Here is a 20,457-nt window from a genome sequence, read left to right as displayed (position 1 = left end):
GCCTTGGATTCCAAGAACTGATTTACAGTGTTTATCCTTGTCTCTCCCCTAGCAGCTGAGTGGTATTACCACCATTTCTCAGCAGACGACTGTCCTAATCTGTAAAATGGAAATGAATGACAAGATCACCCACCTCTTAGAGCTGGTGCGAGGCCCTAACAGGACAAGATACACAGTAAGTGTCCTGTCAACATGAAAGATCGTCTGTTTAAGAGCAAGGACGCTATTTTCTTTATTTTTGTCCTACAATCTAGCATAGCATCTGACACAGTACATGTTAATTTTTATTTCACTCTATGTGTATCCTTTGCCCTCAAGTGGGTCTCTTGCAGGCAGCATTATTGTGGGTTCTTGTTTTTGTTTTTTTTCAACCCACTTTGCCACTCTATATCTTTTAGATGTGGCACATTTAGAGGCACATTTAGCCCACTGGCATTTAAGGTAATTATTGATAGACATGTATTTATTGTCATTTTAAACCTTGTTTTCCCGTTGATTTCATATTTCTTCCTTGTCCTTTTCCATCTTGTGGTTGGATGATTTTCTTTTGTATTAAGCTTATATTCTTTGCTTCTTGGTTTTTGTGGACTTATTGTATATTTTAGATTTTTGGTCACTCTGTTTTTCAAGTACATTAATCCCTTCCTATATCTTCTTGTATTAGACTGGTAGTCATATAGGTTCAAACACATTCTGGAAAAAAGAACTAGAGTATTTTCTTAAATACTATGAGTATTTTCTTACTCATCCCCTACATTTGATGATTTTGATGATTTTATGATTTTACATCTTCAGAATCATCCCTTTGCTGTTCATTGTAGTTGTCATCACTTTCAGAGAAAAAAGTTGTCTTTTTTTTTTTTTTTAATCTGTGTACTTGTTTATTTACATGATTTACCTTCCAATTATAATTTTATCCTTCCTATAGATTCTTACTTATTTTCTATTTAGAGAAGACCTTGCAATATTTCCTTTGGGGTAGGTTTAGTATTGCTCTATTCTTTTCGTTTTTGCTTGTCTGAGACATGCTTTACTTGTGCCTCTATTCTAAATGATAGTCTTGCTGGGTAGATTATCCTAGGTTGCAATTTTTTCCCTTTCAGGACTTTGTAAATGTCTTGCCTCTCCCCTGTGGCCTGCAACTTTTCTGTAGAGAAATCAGCTGATGGCCTTATAGGGGTTCCCTTGTCATCCTCTCTTTAAGTTTTGCCATTCATCTGTCTTGGTGTAGACCTGTGTCTGTTCAGATGACTCACACGTGCTGACTTTACAAAGCCAGGGGCAGGGGTGTAAATCCATGGTGTGCACAACTGAAGGAAGAGAAAATTCAGCCCTGCTTCCCAAGTAGTGTGGTCCCTGGGGCTCAGCTGTGGTTTCATCTACCCTTCTGCACGTGGGCAGCCTGTGGCATCTGCTGCTGAGCCCCTGAGCGGTGGCTGGGGTGCACTCTCTAGGAGCCCATGGAGGTAGGGTCAGTGTGTGGAGACAGCAGCTGCTATAGTGACCCTGCCCTTGGTGCGCTACTTAGCAATGGTGCGTTGCTACTGTGGAGGGCTGGGCTTCTTCCAAGAATACCCTTTGTTGAGCTGGGTCACGCTCCAGGCCCTTCAGGCTACCTCTGAGCAGCCAGCACCATTCCTCTCCCCAGGCCAGGCCTCTGAACTCCGAGTCTCAGCACCCAGCCCCGGTCTGTAGCAGCAGACTTATGTCTCAGACTGGGTGCCCAGGCTGGTGACTGGACTGTCCGTGCAGGCCTCTCTGCTCTGTCTGCTGCGGACTGGTGGCTGGGCTCACCTCTGAGCCTCTGAAGCTCTGTTTCTGAGCTCCCCACTGGTGAAGGGGCTTCCCAGAGTTCAGGAACATTTCCTCCTTTCAGCTCCCTCCCAGAGATCCAGGAGATGTCCCACTTACCCCCTTCCCCCCTTTCATCCTACCCAGTTGCGTAGAAACCTTTCTTGTCCTTTCAGGAGTTTGAGATCTTCTGTTGGGTCCAGGAAGGAGGTGCTCTGTGAGAACTGCCCCACCTGTAGATGTGTTTTTGATGTATTCGTAGAAGGAAGTGAGTTCCACGTTCTTCTACTCTGCCATTTTGATCAGAGCTCTCTACATGCTAATTATTATTATGATTAATATTGTAATTATTATTGAAGAAGGGGCAAGGATCGAACCTTTGGGAGCAGTAACAACATGCCAGATGCTGTGTCAAGCCCTTTATGCACATTACTGCCTGTTGAGTCTGTGGATTGGACCATCTCACTCCACTTTACAGATGAAGAAACTGAGGCCCAGAGGGAACAAGGATCATCAAAGCCACATGATCAGTGATTGGCAGAGCTGGATATTATACCTTCACAGCAGTCATGCCCTTTCCCCTTTGCTGGTTTGTGACTGGACCAATGGGTGTGTGTGTGTGTGTGTGTGTGTGTGGGTGTGATGGTGTGATCGCTGCCGGGAGATTCTTAGGTTCCCACTTTCCTCTCCAGGTGAAGAGAATGCTCTGCTCTATGTTTGCTGAGCATGGGGTCTGTGAGGACTTTGAGTGAATCCACAGTGGAAAGAACTCTAATAACACCCTGACCCATAAAGCAGCATGCAGTTCATACCTGTCCACAAAGGCACTTTCTTAAAATGCACTGCTAGAGCATGTCTTTCCAGATTGTAGCTGCTGAAACCACCAGTCTGTCCTCACAGAGGCATTTGCATTTGAACTGGGGTTGTCTCAAGGACCTCAAACTTCTAACATCTAATGGCATCTGTGAAAATTACTAGAGCTAATCAATGAATATAGTAAAGTTGCAGGATATAAAATTAACACACAGAAATCCTTTGCATTCCTATACACTAACAATGAGAAAACAGAAAGAGAAATTAAGGAAACAATACCATTCACCATTGCAACAAAAAGAATATAAAATACTTAGGAGTATATCTACCTAAAGAAACAAAAGACCTATACATAGAAAACTATAAAACACTGATGAAAGAAATCAAAGAGGACACAAACAGATGGAGAAATATTCCGTGTTCATGGTTTGGAAGAATCAATATTGTCAAAATGGCTATACTACGCAAAGCAATCTATAGATTCAATGCACACCAACGGTATTTTTCACAGAACTAGAACAAATAATTTCACAATTTGTATGGAAATACAAAAAACCTCGAATAGCCAAAGTATCTCGAGAAAGAAGAATGGAACTGGAGGAATCAACCTGCCTGACTTCAGACTATACTACAAAGCCACAGTCATCAAGACAGTATGGTACTGGCACAAAGACAGAAATATAGATCAATGGAACAGAATAGAAAGACCAGAGATAAATCCACAAACCTGTGGAGACCTTATCTTCAACAAAGGAGGCAAGAATATACAATGGAAAAAAGACAACCTCTTTAACAAGTGGTGCTGGGAAAACTGGTCAACCACTTGTAAAAGAATGAAACTAGAACACTTTCTAACACCATACACAAAAATAAACTCAAAATGGATTAAAGATCTAAATGTTAGACCAGAAACTATAAAACTCCTAGAGGAGAACATAGGCAAAACACTCCGACATAAATCACAGCAGGATCCTCTATGACCCACCTCCTAGAATATTGGAAATAAAAGCAAAAATAAACAAATGGGATCTAATTAAACTTAAAAGCTTTTGCACAGCAAAGGAAACTATAAGCAAGGTGAAAAGACAGCCCTCAGATTGGGAAAAAATAATAGCAAACGAAGAAACAAAGGATTAATCTCAAAAATATACAAGAAGCTCCTGCAGCTCAATTCCAGGAAAATAAATGACCCAATCAAAAAATGGGCGAAAGAACTAAACAGACATTTCTCCAAAGAAGACATACAGATGGCTAACAAACACATGAAAAGATGCTCAACATCACTCATTATCAGAGAAATGCACATCAAAACCACAATGAGGTACCATTACACACCAGTCAGGATGGCTACTATCCAAAAGTCTACAAGCAATAAATGCTGGAGAGAGTGTGGAGAAAAGGGAACCTTCTTACACTGTTGGTGGGAATGCAAATTCATACAGCCACTATGGAGAACAGTGTGGAGATTTCTTTAAAAACTGGAATTAGAACTGCCATATGACCCAGCAATCCCACTTCTGGGCATACACACTGAGGAAACCAGATCTGAAAGAGACACGTGCACCCCAATGTTCATTGCAGCACTGTTTATAATAGCCAGGACATAAGCAACCTAGATGCCCATCAGCAGACAAATGGATAAGGAAGCTATGGTACACATACACCATGGAATATTACTCAGCTATTAAAAAGAATTCATTTGAATCAGTTCTAATGAGATGGATGAAACTGGAGCCCATTATATAGAGTGAAGTAAGCCAGAAAGATAAAGACCAATACAGTATACTAACGCATATATATGGAATTTAGAAAGATGGTAATGATAACCCTACATGCAAAACAGAAAAAGAGACACAGATGTACAGAATAGAATTTTGAACTCTGTGGGAGAAGGTGAGGGTGGGATGTTTCAAGAGAACAGCATCGAAACATGTATATTATCCAGGGTGAAACAGATCACCAGCCCAGGCTGGATGCATGAGACAAGTGCTCAGGCCTGGTGCACTGGGAAGACCCAGAGGAATCAGGTGGAGAGGGAGGTGGGAGGGGGCATCGGGATGGGGAATACATGTAAATCCATAGCTGATTCATGTCAGTGTATGACAAAAACCACTACAATATTATAAAGTAATTAGCCTCCAACTAATAAAAATAAATGGAAAAGATAAATAAATAAAGGCATCTGTGCTGGCCTGGGAATCAGCCCTAGCTGCTCACCAGCTGGGCACCACTCTGCCGGATGTGTCCCAGCTGAAACTGGAGCTCTCAATGCACCAGAACCTTGCCTGTGACTCTCTGGGAAAAATGCTACATGGTGAGGGATTGGTTCTAGGTGAGTGCTTTCAGATAACGGAAAAACAAAAATCTTAGATGGTGAAACAACAAAGCACGTGAACGTCTCGTAAGCTAGCTGTGACAACTGTAACATTGTTTCTGTATTTATACACTGCTTCTTTTCATAAAGTATTCAAAGTCACTCCAAATTGGGAAGGGAATATGTCAAGGCTGTATATTGTCACCCTGCTTATTTAACTTATATGCAGAGTACATCATGGGAAATTCTGGGCTGGAGGAAGCACAAGCTGGAAGCAAGATTGCCAGGAGAAATATCAATAACCTCAGGTATACAGATGACAGCACCCTTATGGCAGAAAGTGAATAACTAAAGAGCCTCTTGATGAAAGTGAAAGAGGAGAGTGAAAATGTTGGTTTAAAACTCAACATTCAGAAAATTAAGATCATGGCATCTGGTCCCATCACTTCATGGAAAATAGATGGGGAAACAATGGAAACAGTGACAGACTTTATTGTGGGGGCTCCAAAATCACTGCAGACGGTGACTGCAGCCATGAAACTGAAAGGCATTTGTTCCTTGGAAGAAAAGTTATGACCAACTTAAACAGCTTATTAAAAAGCAGAGACATTACTTTGCCAGCAAAGGTCTGTCTAGTCAAAGCTATGGCTTTTCCAGTAGTCATGTATGGATGTGAGATTTGGACTATAAAGAAAGCTGAGTGCCAAAGAATTGATGCTTTTGAACTGTGGTGTTGGAGAAGACTCTTGAGAGTCCCTTAGACTGAAAGGAGATCCAACTAGTCCATCCTAAAGGAAATCAGTCCTGAATATTCATTGGAAGGACTGATGCTGAAGATGAAACTCCAATACTTTGGCCACCTGATGAGAAGAGCTGACTCATTTGAAAAGACCCTGATGCTGGGAAAGATTGAAGGCGGGAGAAGAAGGGGATGACAGAGGATGAGATGGTCGGATGACATCACCGACTCAATGGACTTGAGTTTGAGTAAATTCCAGGTGTTGGTGATGGACAGGGAGGCCTGGCGTGGTTCAGCCCATGGGGTTGCAAAGAGTTGGACATGACTGAGTGACTGAACTGAGCTGAACTGTTCAAAGGCACTCTGAAGAAGTATACATAATAAAATAATGATTTTTAAAAAAAGCCTAAACAGAATGCTGCCTGCCAGTCCTGTAAAAAAAAGAATGTTGCGGCCAGCAGACAGTACAGCTCCCTCCCTACCCCCACCTCAGTGCACCCCGAGGGCATTCAGGATAGAGGAAAACAGGATACTGAAGATGAGTATCTAAGAAATTATTTCAGTGAGCCCAGATTCTTGCATCTTCCCATACAGAGCAGCGCACTAAAATCACTAACTCGAGATGTCTGTTTCTGTGATTGGCAGTAATCTTTTGATGTTCAACTCCATTCGATGTTGACTCCATGGTTTATTTGCTTTTCTTTTTTCCAGCAAAAACTGCTACATATCTGGCTCCTCTCTTACTTCTGGGGAGCAGTTCCTCAGAGCTGCCTGAGTTGTTGTCTCCCTGGTTACAGTCCTCAGTAAGGTTCCCAAATAAAACACAACTCTCAACTTTTAAGTTGTGCATTTTTCTTTAGTTGACAAGTGGAAAGTCAACATTTGGAGGAGGACATAAATGTATAGGTCAAAAGAACCTTGGTATTTCTAGAGAGAATTTGAAATTTGACTCTAAGCTTCCTGGAGCCCAAAGTAAAATGGGAGATTTACAGAATTGTTACTGTCAGAAAAGCTACGTACCAGGTAGACTTTTTTTTAAATACAATGGATAAATTATTAATTTGAAATCATTTAGGACTCACAAGAAGTTGCAGAAGTAATACAAAGAATTCCCATGTTATCTTTACCTAACTCCACCCAGGGAGAGTATTGTACACCACCACCCACAACTGTCAAAACCAGGAATTTTACATGGTTCAATACTATTAAGTCAAATATAGGCCTTATTTAGATTTCATCAGTTTTTACATCTAGTGCTGATTTCTAAAAGAAATCCCTATGGACTTTAGGGCTTCTCTGGTGGCTCAGTGGTAAAGAATCCCCCTGTCAGTCTAGGAGACACAGGTTCAGTTCCTGGTCCAGGAAGATCCCACATGCTGTAGAGCAACTAACCGGGGTCTCCTGCATTGCAGGCGGATTCTTTTTCAACTGAGCCACAGGGGAAGCCCAACTAAGCCCAAGGGCCACAACTACTGAGCTGTGCTCTCAAGCCCAGGAACCGCAACAAGGGAAGCCTCCACAATGAGAAACCTACTCATGGCAACTAGAGAGAGACAAGCCTGCACTGCTGTGAAGACCCAGCGCAGCGATAAATAAATAAAGAAAATTTTAAGAGAAGTTCCTGTGGACTTTAGAAAGAAGGCCCTCTTAAAGAGATGACGTATTCTTAGAAGCATCCCCAAGATGAACAAAATAGTGACCTATACATGAACTTTTGCAGCTTGATTTCAGGGCTATTCAAATAACACACCAGAAGTGGAATAATACCAGGATTGGCAAACCCAAGGGTCCTAGACACAGGGGCTTCCAATGGCTACTGAAAAGAAATCTTGCCACAGTGAACCCAGTGGATACAAAAAAAACCCCAAAACATTATTTGGGCAGTTGCTTGCATGATGGCTGCTTTCCAGGTCAGATAGGAGAGGAGCTGGGGACAAAGAGGCCTGCATATGGGATTCTCACGGGTGTAGGTTCAGTGGGACTGAAGTCCATCACCTCAGAACACAGCCGCACCATCCCAAGGGAGTGACTCCTTGCTCTACCCCAATCCATAGAATATGAGGACAGGAAACAACACCTCTGTGTGTGTGTGTGTGTGTGTGTGCGTGCGAGCGTGCACATGTGTCCTTGTAGTGAAAGTGAAAGGTGCTCAGTTCTGTCTGACTCTTTGCAAGCCTATGGACTGTACAGTCCCAATTGGGAAGATCCCCTGGAGAAGGGAAAGGCTATCCACTCCAGTATTCTGGCCTGGAGAATTCCATTGACTGTATAGTCCATGGGGTCGCAAGGAGTCGGACAGGACTGAGCGACTTTCACTCACTCACTCACTCACTCACTCACTCATAGCTGATTTACTTTGCTCTATAACAGAAACCAACACAACATTGTAAAGTAACTAGACTCCAATAATATTAATAAAAAGAATGGTGCTGGCCCTGAGTGAGCACTCTGCATTCACTGCCTTCATCAGAAGATATATTACTACTGCAGGATGGATCCCAAAGGCTCTGGCAAGCCTTGAAATTCTGTGCTCCTGACTCTTCAGAGAGCCCTTTGCATAGAACAGGGAGAAGGGATGAGGACAAATCAGGGGAGCAGGGTTTTCGAAGAGAATCTCATAGGACTGTCCTCTTCTCCCTCCACATCCTGTTCCAGAGTTTTCTAGGTTTTATGAGCAGAGAGAACTGTGTTCTGTCTTCCTGGTGAGAGAGGGGTGAAGAGATGACAGGGAAGGTGCGTGGCTGGGGTGAACTCAACCGGCTTCGAGGACTTTGAAAAGCAAGCGAGCTTTGGAAAAACTCTTCAAGGCTAAGGGTCGGGCGGGGGGCTCCCTGAGCCATGGAGGCGGGCATCTGGCAGCAGCTCAGAGAGGACCCTTCACGTGCTCCAGGGAAAGATGCTCACATGTCTTCAGGACATAAGCAGATGGCCCTGGAATACCTCTTCAGGCAACCACAGCGCTGCCGGGGCTGTGAGCTGAAAATAATCACGGTGGCAACGTGATGCTCCCAGGAGGACCGGCGTGGGCTGCTGGGGGCAGGCCAGCTCTCCCACCGAGGCTCTGACAGCAGCACAGAATATCTGAGACAGAGCTTTAGTGAGGCCTGTGTCTCAGGGCCCACGAGATGCTCTTCAGAGGAGCCAGGATTGATTCTTGTGTTTCTGGGGGGTGGAGTGAGCGAGAACAGGGGGCTATGGGCCGAGCAGGCTGTGTAGATCCCTATGGAAGGAAGAGGCTCCGGATACATGCCTGGGCTTCTGGGGTCCAAGGTCAGCACTCCAGGGATGGCCTCATCAGCCTCTGGGCAGCACCGAATCTCATGGGGGTGGCTAGACGGGTCCACGTGGTAGCATAGGGGCAGAGGGGGTGTGGGAGGGGATTCCCTGAGAGCTCCAACACCCTGACAGTTGAGGGAATCTTAGGAAGTTCAGTTCAGTGCAGATACTCAGTCGTGTCCAACTCTCTGCGACCCCATGGATTGCAGCACGCCAGGCTTCCCTGTCCATCACCAACTCCCAGAGCTTGTTCAAACTCATGTCCATCGAGTCAGTGATGCTTAGGAGGAGCGCATATCAAACTCTGACACTGAGTTCAAATCCCAGAGCTGTCCTTATGTGACTTGGACGAGAGACACAAGCTGGCTGATAGTCATTCTTCAACAGTTTCCAGATCCACAGGCCCAGTCACTTCTGTAGTAACCAGTGCTTATTTTTCAGAATCTTTTTGATTCCAGCAAGTCCTTTTCAAGCAGGCAGTTTACTTTTAATTTTTTAATCTGAAAAATGGGTTTGTTGCAAGGAGCAAATGAGTGAATTCATATAAAGTGCTTAGGTCAGTGCCCTACTCATTAAGTAACCTTCCAATAGAGGCTGTTGATTATCGTTTCCTGCAAGCCTTCCAAGATCCTGACTAGCTCTCTAGGCTTCAGCTTCTTCATCCATAAAATGCGGATAAGATGTACAGTGACTGTTAAGGACTATGGGAAGATTAAAAACCTGATGTAAATGGAATCATATAATCTGTCGCCTTTCGTGTCTGGCTTCCTTCACTTTGCAGTGTTTTCAAGGTTCGTTGTTTGAAGCACATATCAGTACTTCACTCCTCTTTACTGACGAATACTGTTCCGTTGTTTGAGTAGACCTCACTTTATCCATTCACCAGCTGATGGGCATTTGAGTATTTCCATTTTTGGTTATTATGAGTGGTGCTGCTATGAACATTCATGTGTAATTTTCATGTGAACATGTGTTTCGAATTCTCTTGGGTATACACCTAGAACTGGCGTTGTTGAGCTATGTGGTAAATGAATGCTGATATTTTGAGGAGTTGCCAAACTGTATTCCAAAGCAACTGCACCATTTTTTACTCCAGCAACTTCTTTACAGCCTTGTCAGCACTTGCTATCGTCTTTTTTTTTTTTTTTTAATTTTAGTCATTTCAGTGGTGCTGAAATGGTGCCTCATTGTGGTTCTAATTTGCATTTCTCCACTGACTAATGATCTGAGCATCAGCTCGTGTACTTTTTGGTAATTTCCTCTGCATTATTTGGAGAAATGTCTATTCAAATCCTTTGCCTATTTTTAAGTAGGATATCTTTTTATCTTTATTATGAGGGCTATTGATATATTCTGATGCAAGTCCCTAATCAGATATATGATCTGCAAATACTTTCTACCATTTCTGGATTGTCTTTTCACTTTCTTGAAGCACATAATTTAAAAATTTTATGAAGCCCAATTTACTTATTTTTTAAGTCACTAAATGTTGAGGTTGTATGTATGTAGCACTAGATGAGGCATACATAGTCCATTCTAAAGATGAGAAAACTAGAACACAAAGGCCTTAAGTGACCTGTTTAAAGTTGCACGGCAAATGGGGCTTCCTCGGTGGCTCAGTAGTAAAGAAGTTGCCTGCAATGCAGGAGCTGCAGGAGACTCTAGTTTGATCCCTGGGTCAGGAAGATCCCTTGGAGGAGGGCATGGCAACCCATTCCAGTATCCTTGCCTGGAGAATCCCAGGGACAGAGGAGCCCGGTGGGCTACAGTCGATAGGATTGCAAAGAGTCAGGCATGACTAAAGTGCTTTAGCATGCCTGCATACACAGCAAATAGCTGATGGTCAGTGTGACTCTAAACCTTGTGCTCTTGACCAGTGTACGTATATTGGCATCTTAGACTAAAATGCTAACAGAATGTTGTGGATTCAGTCATAAAGCCTGTGTTCCAGTGACTGTGATGGGAGGGGATTATTTGAAGAACACATTTGTTTCATCAAATGCTCTGGGCTGTCTACACTGATTTAGTAAAGTCCTCGGAAAGCAACTTCCTTTGATCCCACTGTCTTGGCTGCCTTAGAAACTTGCTTCTGTGGAGTGTTGCTTGGCACCATGCTTTCAGCTTTTCTCAGAGAACAGTGAAAGAAAGTTTTTCATGACAATTGCTTTGTGTTATGGTCACTGTAACACCTGTAGAGGCATGGTCTCCTCCAGCACTTTCTATCCCCTCCACACAACTCTGGAGGGAAATTTTCTCAAGATAGAAGTGCCAGGAAAATTCTTTCCTCCTCTGAGGACCTGGTGTGTGTCCTCCTCCTGAGCAACAAGGGTCTCAATATTTATGGTGTTTCCTTTTTCACTGTGGCCGCCAGGAAGCTCAGAGTAAGAAAATGGTGACTCAGCTGGTTAAGAATCTGCCTGCAATGCGGGACATCTGGGTCAATCCCTGACTTGGGAAGATCAGGTGGAGAAGGGAACATCTACCCACTCCAGTATTCTGGCCTGAAGAATTCCATGGGACTGTGTGGTCCCTGGAGTTGCAAAGAGTCAGACACGACTGAGTAACTTTCACTTCACCAGTCATTGATTGCCTATTTTCATTCTAATTTTCTCTTTGATCTCAACTTTCCATTTTCTATCCAGTCATATGACAGTTATTGACTGACAACCTACTACTACTGGGAGGTAGATTAAATACAAGTCCCCTCCATACGAATCTTCAAGTTGTAAACTTTCAAAGATGTGAATGTGCATCTGATTCCAACAAGAAACCAGACCCTGTGCCGTCAGCGTCAGGGGTGAGCGACATTGCAGCTAGCCCTCTGTCTCCCAAGGCTGACAACCCTTCAGCTCTACCGTCACCCGCCTCCTCTGTCTCCTCCAGTCAGCAGCTCTTCTTGCCTGTCCTCCCAACACCAGCCCCTGCGTGCTAGCTGTTGCACTGGACTTCTGTACCCTTCAAGGTACTGCCCCATAAGAGTAGAAATGTTTTCCTTATTTTTTGTGATTTTTTAATGTATTTATTGTGTGAACAGTATTGTAAACCTGTTACAGTACAGTACTACTGAGTCAGTGATGCCATCCGACCATCTCATCCTCATTGGATGGCATCATCGACTCAATGGACACGAGTTTGAGTAAACTCCGGGAGTTGATGATGGACAGAGAGGCCTGGAGTGCTGCAGTCCATGGGCTTGCAAACAGTCAGACACGACTGAGCGACTCAACTGAACTGGACAGTTCTATGTAGCCTATTGTGTTCACTGGGTACCTAGGCTAACTTTGTTGGACTTGTGAACAAATTGGACTTAGGAATGTGCTCTTGGAATGAAACTAGTTCAAATGAAGGGGACTCCTCGTAGATAAAAGCCTTGAAGCAGAGTTGTGTGATGCTCCCGCCTGTATCCCCTGGGGGATATCCTATAGTACAGCACAACCTGACTTTCAATTGTCTGGTGGTTTTCTCTGACGGCCAGAGACGTTCTCCTTAAGCACCAGTGCCTGAAGAGCTGCAGAGGAACCTTCTCCAACCCTGGGAGCTACCCTCAGTCGGCACCTAAAAGGAGTCGGTGTATTCATATCCAGCAACCCAGACCCTAAGTGAGGGGCAGCAAGGTGCTGTCACCAGGTGCCCCGGCGAGGCTGAGCCTCAGCTTCCCACAGAGGTAACCGCCTGCAAGCCCGCTGTCAGCTGCCTCCTATTCCCTGTCTCAGCATCCCAGACCCCCAGCAGGGCTCCCTGGCACCAGAGACAAAACAAATCCTTGCCTGGGGGTCTGCCTCGGGGGGAACCCAAACTCAGAGAGTCTCTGATGTCGTGGACTTTATCTCCAATCAAACAGAAAACCAAAGAATTATTCAACAGCTGAAGTCAGGACCTGAGGGTGGGCGGGACACAGTCTGGGAAGGTGCCTGGTGGGGAATGGTGCTCCTGGCAGATGTCACAGCCTCTGCTAAGGACTGGAGGTAGGCAGGGGCTTGGCGTGTACCAGGAACGGAAAGAAAGATTTTCCCAAGTACACTTCCCTTTATCTTGACTAAACAGGATGTTAGGAGCAATTTTCTATTTCATGATGTATCTTCAAGTCCTTCAGGGGAATACAGTAGATAGGGAGGCAAAAAAGAGAGCAAAGGTAAGTGGTCCATGCAGGGGCCCTGGGCAAGTCCCTTCCCCTCCTGGGGTGACTGGCGTTCTTTCTGTCAATCGGGTTTTTTCCCTGCTCAGTCTGTACCACGGCTTTGCTGGGAGGATGGGTGAGGCAGGGCAGAGAAACAGCTCTGGACCCCGAGAAGCAATGCTCTAATGTGACCAGTTCCAATGCGGTGCTCCCACAAGAAACGCTTGCTTTTACTATTAAGTGATGGCTCCGCTTTCTTTGTCCTTCAACCAAACACCTGGTGCATATTTTACTCTCTCAGTGTGTGGACATCACGCAAGTGTCTGAAAGCCCACCCAAGCTCACTTGTCCCCCTTCTGAGCAGCAGCAGGGAGGAAGGAAGGGCCCAGGGCTTTGGAACCAAATCAATGTGGCTCTGAATCTTGGCTCCACTATTATATCCCCTAGTTGGCCAACATAGGGAGGCTGAGACTCCCCTCTAATCCAGGGATCATTCTGGCTCAGGAGAGTTGCTCAATGCACACAAACTTCACACTCGGAGATCAGAAGAGCCTGGGTCTGTGTTGACACACAGACGCACGCCCCAGCTTCCTGCAGCTCCGGGGTTCCCCATGACCTCAGAACATGCATTTGGAGGCTGATTCTGAAGAAAAGGAGTCACAGCCGCGCCCCAGATGGCCGGGCTATGACGCAAACCCTTGTCCGCCCTCCCCTTGCCTGGCCAGAGTAGAAAGGTTTCTGCTGGATTTTCTGAAGCTGGTTTGGAGTTCCTGACTCCCATGCATGCTAAGTCCCTCCACAGCTCCTACCAAATCAGTTGAGGTCCTACACTGACATGGGCTTCCCTGTCTCTGCCCTGACCCCACCTATGTCGCAGCTGGTTGCTTGCCTGCAGCCCTCAGGGTACCCCAAGCTCCTCAGGGGTGGGGCTGGGGCATGCTCACCTAACCACCTTCAACAGTTGCTAACCAAACACTCAGAGCTGGGCATGATGGAAGGGATTTCGATTGCATGTTGGCACAAAGAATTATTTATTCAATGAATGAAGGAGGATACTGTTCTTACTCTCAAGAGGTGTACAGGCTGGCTGTCTATAGGTACAGGATAATGATACAAATTCCTTGCATTCTATGAGAACCCCTGGGTTCAGCCCATGGTGCCCCTAATTGGTGGAGCTCATTGTGGAGACCACAATTTCCAGGCCAGGCCTGGGGGCCAGGGCTGCTGGGACATGGCCTGGGGGTGATGCTTTAGAGCAGTGGTCTCCAACTTTTTTGGCACCAGGGTCTGATTTCATGGAAGACAATTTTTCCATGGACTGGAGAGGGGGATGGTTTGGGGAAGACTCAACAACACTACATTTATTGTGCTTCTATGAGAATCTAGGGATTCTCTCATGCCTCAGTTGGTAAAGAATCCGCCTGCAGTGCAGGAGACACCAGTTCGATTCCTGGGTCGGGAAGATCCACTGGGGAAGGGATAGGCTCCCCACTCCAATATTCTTGGGCTTCCCTGGTGGCTCAGATGGTAAAGAATCTGCCTGAAATGTGGGAGACTCAGGTTCGATCCCTGGGTCGGGAAGATCCCCTGGAGAAGGGCATGGAAACCCACTCCAGTATTTTTGCTTGGAGAATCCCCATGGACAGAGGAGCCTGGTGGGCTACAGTCCATGGGGTCGCACAGAGTCGGACACGACTGAACGACTAACACTTTCACTACTTTCACTTTATGCGAATCTAATGTGGCCCCTGATCTAACAGGAGGCGAGGCTCAGGTGCTAATGCGAACGGCGGGAAGCCACTGTAAATACAGATGAAGCTTTGCTTGCCTGCCCACCACTCACCTCCTGTTGTGCAGCCTGGTTTCCAACAGGGCACGGATCGATGCCAGTACGTGGCCTGGGGGTTGAGGACCCCAGTCTTAGAGGGACAGACAAAGGAGCCTACATATGAGGCTGCGGCTGCCAGCCTGTCACTGCCCATGGAGGGGACAAGTCACGCAAGGTGCACGCAATCCTCTTCTCTTTGTGGAGGGATCTCCAAATCTCCCAGCCTCCTTCCGAGGGGCTCCAGGCATCCCTGGCTTTGCTCTGATCCTGGTTCCCTTGCCCTGGACTAATGATGGCTGCACACGAGAATCTGTCAGACAGTGAGTCCCTGTGGGCTGTGTTCACTTGGTTAGTCTGGGGGGAGGAGCCTGGCCACGGTCATTCATAAAACCCTCCAGCTGATTCTCACACGCAGGCAGCGCTGTGAACTGTAACCTTCATCAGTGTTACTCAAGCTTTGACACGAACATAAATCACCTGGGAATCTTGTTAGAGACAGATTTTCCAGCAGTAGGGCTGAGAGGACCTGAGACTCTGCATTTCCAATTGTTGCAGGTCTGAAGCCCCACGCTTTGAGAGGCTCTGGAGTAAATAACACCAGCTTTCCCCGGTGGCTCAGCTGGTAAAGCATCTGCTTGCACTGCAGGAGACCTGGGTTCAATCCCTGGGCTGGGAAGATCCCCTGGAGAAGGGAACAGCTACCCACTCCAGTATTCTGGCCTGGAGAATTCCATGGACTGTATAGTCCATAGGGTCACAAAGAGTCAGACACAACTGAGTGACTTTCACTTTCACTGGTAATTAAAAAGGATAAGATGCAAGCTGACCACTTCTGATCAAACCCTCGAAGCACAAGGCAGGACCCCCCCACCCTGGGCACTGCATGCTCCAACTCAGAGGATGGCACTTGGCACAGTCTACACCGCAGCCCCCTCATGGGGGCTGGATCCAGACTGGAGATGCAGAGAGGTGCCCTCCATGGCCGTGGCTTTGCTGGACTTGGAGGGCTTGGTGATCACGGGGTACCTTTGTGAGCTGATCAGTCAGGCACCACACACCCTGGCTTGTTTTCCCTCTCATTACAGGTGGGGGATTAGCTGGGCTTCAGCCTCTCATCTCTGCCAGTTACTGACATCCGCCCCCCCCCCCCCAACTCCTACCAAATCAGCAGAGGTCCCCTCACTTGCCCTATGGCCGGGCCTACCCGCTCAGATTTACTGATGCCCTGGCAGCTGCCCTCTTCTGCAGCCCAGGTGACAGAGCTATCCTGCGGTGTCTGGCTTCCTGGCAGGAATCGACCTGACCCTGTGAGGGCCACACCCCCTCCTCCTTGACAACACGTCACAACTCCAGGGGACACCCAGGCCTCAGCCCAGACTGACTATATAAGAATCCCTGCCAGCAGGACCCGGGCAGGAGTCCTTTTTAAGACTTTCCCGGCAATTCCCAGTGCTGCCAAGTTTGTGAGGATTCGGCAGCTGGAGGGGGCAGAAGATAATTCATGGGTCAGAGAAAGGACAGTGGTGTGCAGTCCTCGGGGGCGCTCTCCAAGCTTCTTTCCACCTCACTCCTCGGTCCTACCCTTGAGAATATGCCAAGGGTGTCTTCCGTTTGGACTTGAGCACTAGGGGAAATCGCACACATCTCATCTCGTTTTCATCACAACCCTTCGCGAGGGTGTTACTGTCATCACCATTTTACAGTTGGAGAAACAGGCTCAGGGAGGCTGAGTGATCGCGCAAGGTCACACAGTAAGGGGTGATGTCCAGAATTCAACCCCAGGGCCACTGTTCCATGGGTGTATGGCTTAGTCATGGTGTGGGTGTATAGCCAAGGAAACCCAGACCAAAGCATAAACACAAAGTTGGCGTTAGCAAGTAGCGCATAGCCGGCTACAGCTGAGCAATCATTTGTCTTCAAGTACAAACCCTGGACCGTGAAAGGGACTGCATTCCTTTCTGCCTCTCCTCTCTATTTTCCAATCCCAGTACTACCTCCTCTGTGGAAACATCCAGAACCCCACTGCCTCTCCACTTCACACCCAGCAGGGCTCTGCGGGCCTCCTGGGCATGAAGCCTTTCTGTCTCCCCCATTGATCTGATTACAGGAAGCAGCCTTCATTCAGCCTCCATGACCTTCCCTGAGTGCCAACAGGGGGATTCAAGCAGTTGTTAATTAGGGGAGAAGGGAGGGATGTGAGAATAGGGAGAAACAGTCAAGAGGAACAATCGTGGAGCCTTGGGCCAGGGTCCCAGGTCCCCATCAAGGGATGCACACAGTAATACCTTTGCACTGTTTTGCAGTAACTGAAACCCCCTCCAGCTGGGAGAAGTTAACTGTACACTGCCCACAAGCATGTAGACCCCAGACCAGTTGGAACCAGAGGGTTAAAGATGCTGACTCCTACTTACCTAGTGAAAGGGAAAGTCGCTCAGTCCTGTCCGACTCTTTGTGACCCCATGGACTATACAATGAATGGAATTCTCCAGGCCAGAGTACTGGAGTGGGTAGCCATTCCCTTCTCCAGCAGACCTTCCTAACCCAGGGATTGAACCCAGGTCTCCCGTATTGCAGGCAGATTCTTTACCAACTGAGCCACCAGGGAAGCCCAACTAACAACCAATTAGAAGAATGTCCATGAGCTTCTCATGCCCTCTTTGAACCATTACTATAAACCTTCTCGCTGCCCCATCCAGGTTGGGGGACACACAGTTTTGAGGGTGTTAGCCTGCTGGGGTCTCCTTTTCCTGGCAAAGCAATAAAGCTCTTCTTGTTTACTTGACCCCAAACTCTGTCTCCAATATTTAGCTGAGTGTCAGAATACAGAGGCAGATTCGGCTTCACACTCACCCCCAACTGTCTAGTACCAACTTGTAAAAATTCAGGTCGCTGGGCTGCAACTCAGAACCACCGAGAATTCCTAGCAACTGTGTCTGAAAAATCTACTTTTTAAAAAACAAGCCATCTGCAGGAATCTGACATGCACATACATTTGAGAACCAGTGATAAAGCCCCTTGCTGCTCCAAAGTGTGGTCTATGGATCAGCAGTGCTGGGACCAACCCGGAGTCTGATAGAAATGTTGCACCTTGGGCAGCCCCCCCCCCCCCCCCCGGCCAAATATGTCATACTCCACACTTTCACAAGATGCGCAGGGGATCTGCATCAGTATCGGTCAGTTCAGTCGCTCAGTCGTGTCCGACTCTTTGAGATCCCATGAACCGCAGCACGCCAGGCCTCCCTGTCCATCACCAGCTCCCGGGGTCCACTCAAACCCATGTCCATTGAGTCGGTGATGCCATCCAGCCATCTGCATACACGCTGGAATTTGAGAAGCGCTCTCAGTGCAACCTGGCGGACATAGAGTGTCCTCAGACACATAGGAGAGGTGCTTCTGAGAGGGCTGTTCTTTAAAGGACTGCGTTTGGGGCTGGTTTTAAAGTCCTGTCACCCTGGAGGAAGATGGGGTTGGGGCCTTACTCTGCCTTACTCTGCAGAGAACCTCTTGTCATCCGGGAGCCCCGCCAGGAGGGGGAGGCGCTAGCGCCCCGGGTGCCCCTGGGGGAGGGGAGCTGGGGACCCAGGGCCGGGCTCGCGGCTGCAGGGACAGACTGCAACCGGGAGAGGGCGCCGCACACCTCCGGAAAGAGCCAGCCGGGGGAGGGGCGACAGCCGGACAGCCGGGCGGGCCAGGACCACGGGGCTTCCGGGACAAGAACGTCCGGTAAACTCGGAGAGCTGGTCATTCTGACTGGGAGTGGTGCACACACACCCGTGCACACATGCACGTATGCACATCACATGCATAACACAGGGGGTCCGCACACGCACAACACTCAGCCGTGCACTTAGGCCACAACACCAACGACATACCGGCAAAAGTATACACGCACCACTTGCACAATGCATTTATAATACACACTCGGCACACGCACACAATACACATGAGCAGCACACTCATAACAAATACACATGCTCACAGACCACACGGACACGCCAAATGAGCCGTCCATCGCAGCACACACGCGCGCACACCAGCACAGCGCAGGCGCACTCCATGCCACAGGCACCGCACACATAATGCACACGTGTACCATACATGGTGGGCCACCCATGCGCTTCACACCACTCACACGGCGCATCATACGGACCATACATGTGCAGCACAGTCACAGCACAATATGCGTGCACACGAACAGCAAAAACATGCCGCCTGAGCATCACATCACGACAGAGACACAAGGTCACGTGCACCACATGTGTGAGGTGTGCACACGTCATGCAATCATGACGTGTACACACACGAACACTGACACCCTCAAGACACGCACGCGTACGTGACGGCACACCCCGCGCACCGCTAACACTGCACACAACACACTTGCACAGAGTCCATTTACCACGCAACACAGTGCATTCACCTTGCACGAGGCAGACACCCAGTCTCACACACACACACACAGCCACAGACTTGATTGAGGCCGTGTGTCTGGTTGGAAAACCTTCTTGCTCTAGGCCAGTGAAAAGATTCATCATGGAATTAGAAGACGATATACCGGCTCATTCAGCAATCACTCCTTTGCTGTGTGCTGGGCCTCCAGGCCCACTGCACGGCAGGGGACGCAGGCACTGCATAAACCAATACATCGAGGACCGTTTAGCCTCAGCTGCAGCGAGTGCTGTGAATTAAAGCGGCCGGCAGCACAAAACGGCAACAGGGCGGACCTGGCGGGGTCTGGGAGTTTCCCGAAAGGAGCTGTTTCGGTTGAGACCTGGAGACGAGCCGCAGGGCGGGAGCTTGCGACCTGGACGAGGCGCTGAAGTCCAGAGTCTGCGCATCTGCCCTATCCTGAAGGCAAGGAGCCGCGCCGGCAGGAGCCGGGTGGGCTCCGAGGACGACGTGGCCCCGCCCCCTGCTGCCCCACTCCGCCCCTCCCACCCAGAGGCGCGGAGGGTGGGTTTGCTTCCTGAGAGACTCTCCCGGCTCCGGGAAGAGCGGTGCCTACAGGGAAGGGACCCGATCACCGGCTACCCAGCTGCCCTGCCCCAGGATGCTGGGGATGGTGGGGAGTGCAGGGGTTCCAGGATGAGTCCACCGTCTCCCTGAGCACAGTTTGTGGGTCATCAGACCTCCCAGCTTGCCTCCTGGGCTGGTCCTGGAGGTGGTTGAAGCCACCCTGCCAGGCCAGACTGCATGAACGCAGTATTCTAGCTCCTGGGTCCTGCGCGGTCCACCTCGTCTAGTGGGCTAAGGGGGAAGGCATAGTGTAGGGAGGGGCTCGGGCTGGTTGGAGCAAATCCCTGCTTCGGCGCCTCCCAGCTGTGTGACTGTGGACGAGTCACTTGGCCTCTCTGTGCCTCATGAAAGTGAAAAAGTGAAGTCGCTCAGTCGTGTCTCACTCTTGGCGACCCCATGGACTGTAGCCCACCAGGCTCCTCCGTCCTCGGCATTTTCCAGGCAAGAGTACTGGAGTGGGTTGCCATTTCCTCCTCCATGTTCATACCTATAAAATAGGCATGATAGCCGAGCTAGCACCCGTCTCGCTAAGTTGTAAGGCCTTTATCAGTCGATACATGAAA

The 20,457-nt window shown here is 48.0% G+C and overlaps 1 protein-coding gene across 3 annotated transcripts in view; it reads right to left on the bottom strand.

The window, feature by feature from the left end:
• The window catches only part of GALNT15 (polypeptide N-acetylgalactosaminyltransferase 15), a 45,912-nt gene that overhangs the window by 23,590 nt on the left and 1,865 nt on the right, over positions 1 to 20,457 (bottom strand). The gene's annotated exons all lie outside the window — the stretch shown is intronic.

This window comes from Muntiacus reevesi, chromosome 8 (genome assembly GCF_963930625.1).
Source record: "Muntiacus reevesi chromosome 8, mMunRee1.1, whole genome shotgun sequence".
Lineage (NCBI taxonomy): Eukaryota > Metazoa > Chordata > Mammalia > Artiodactyla > Cervidae > Muntiacus > Muntiacus reevesi.
Note: the sequence above shows the minus strand (reverse complement) of the source record. Positions and strands in the feature narration are given on the sequence as shown.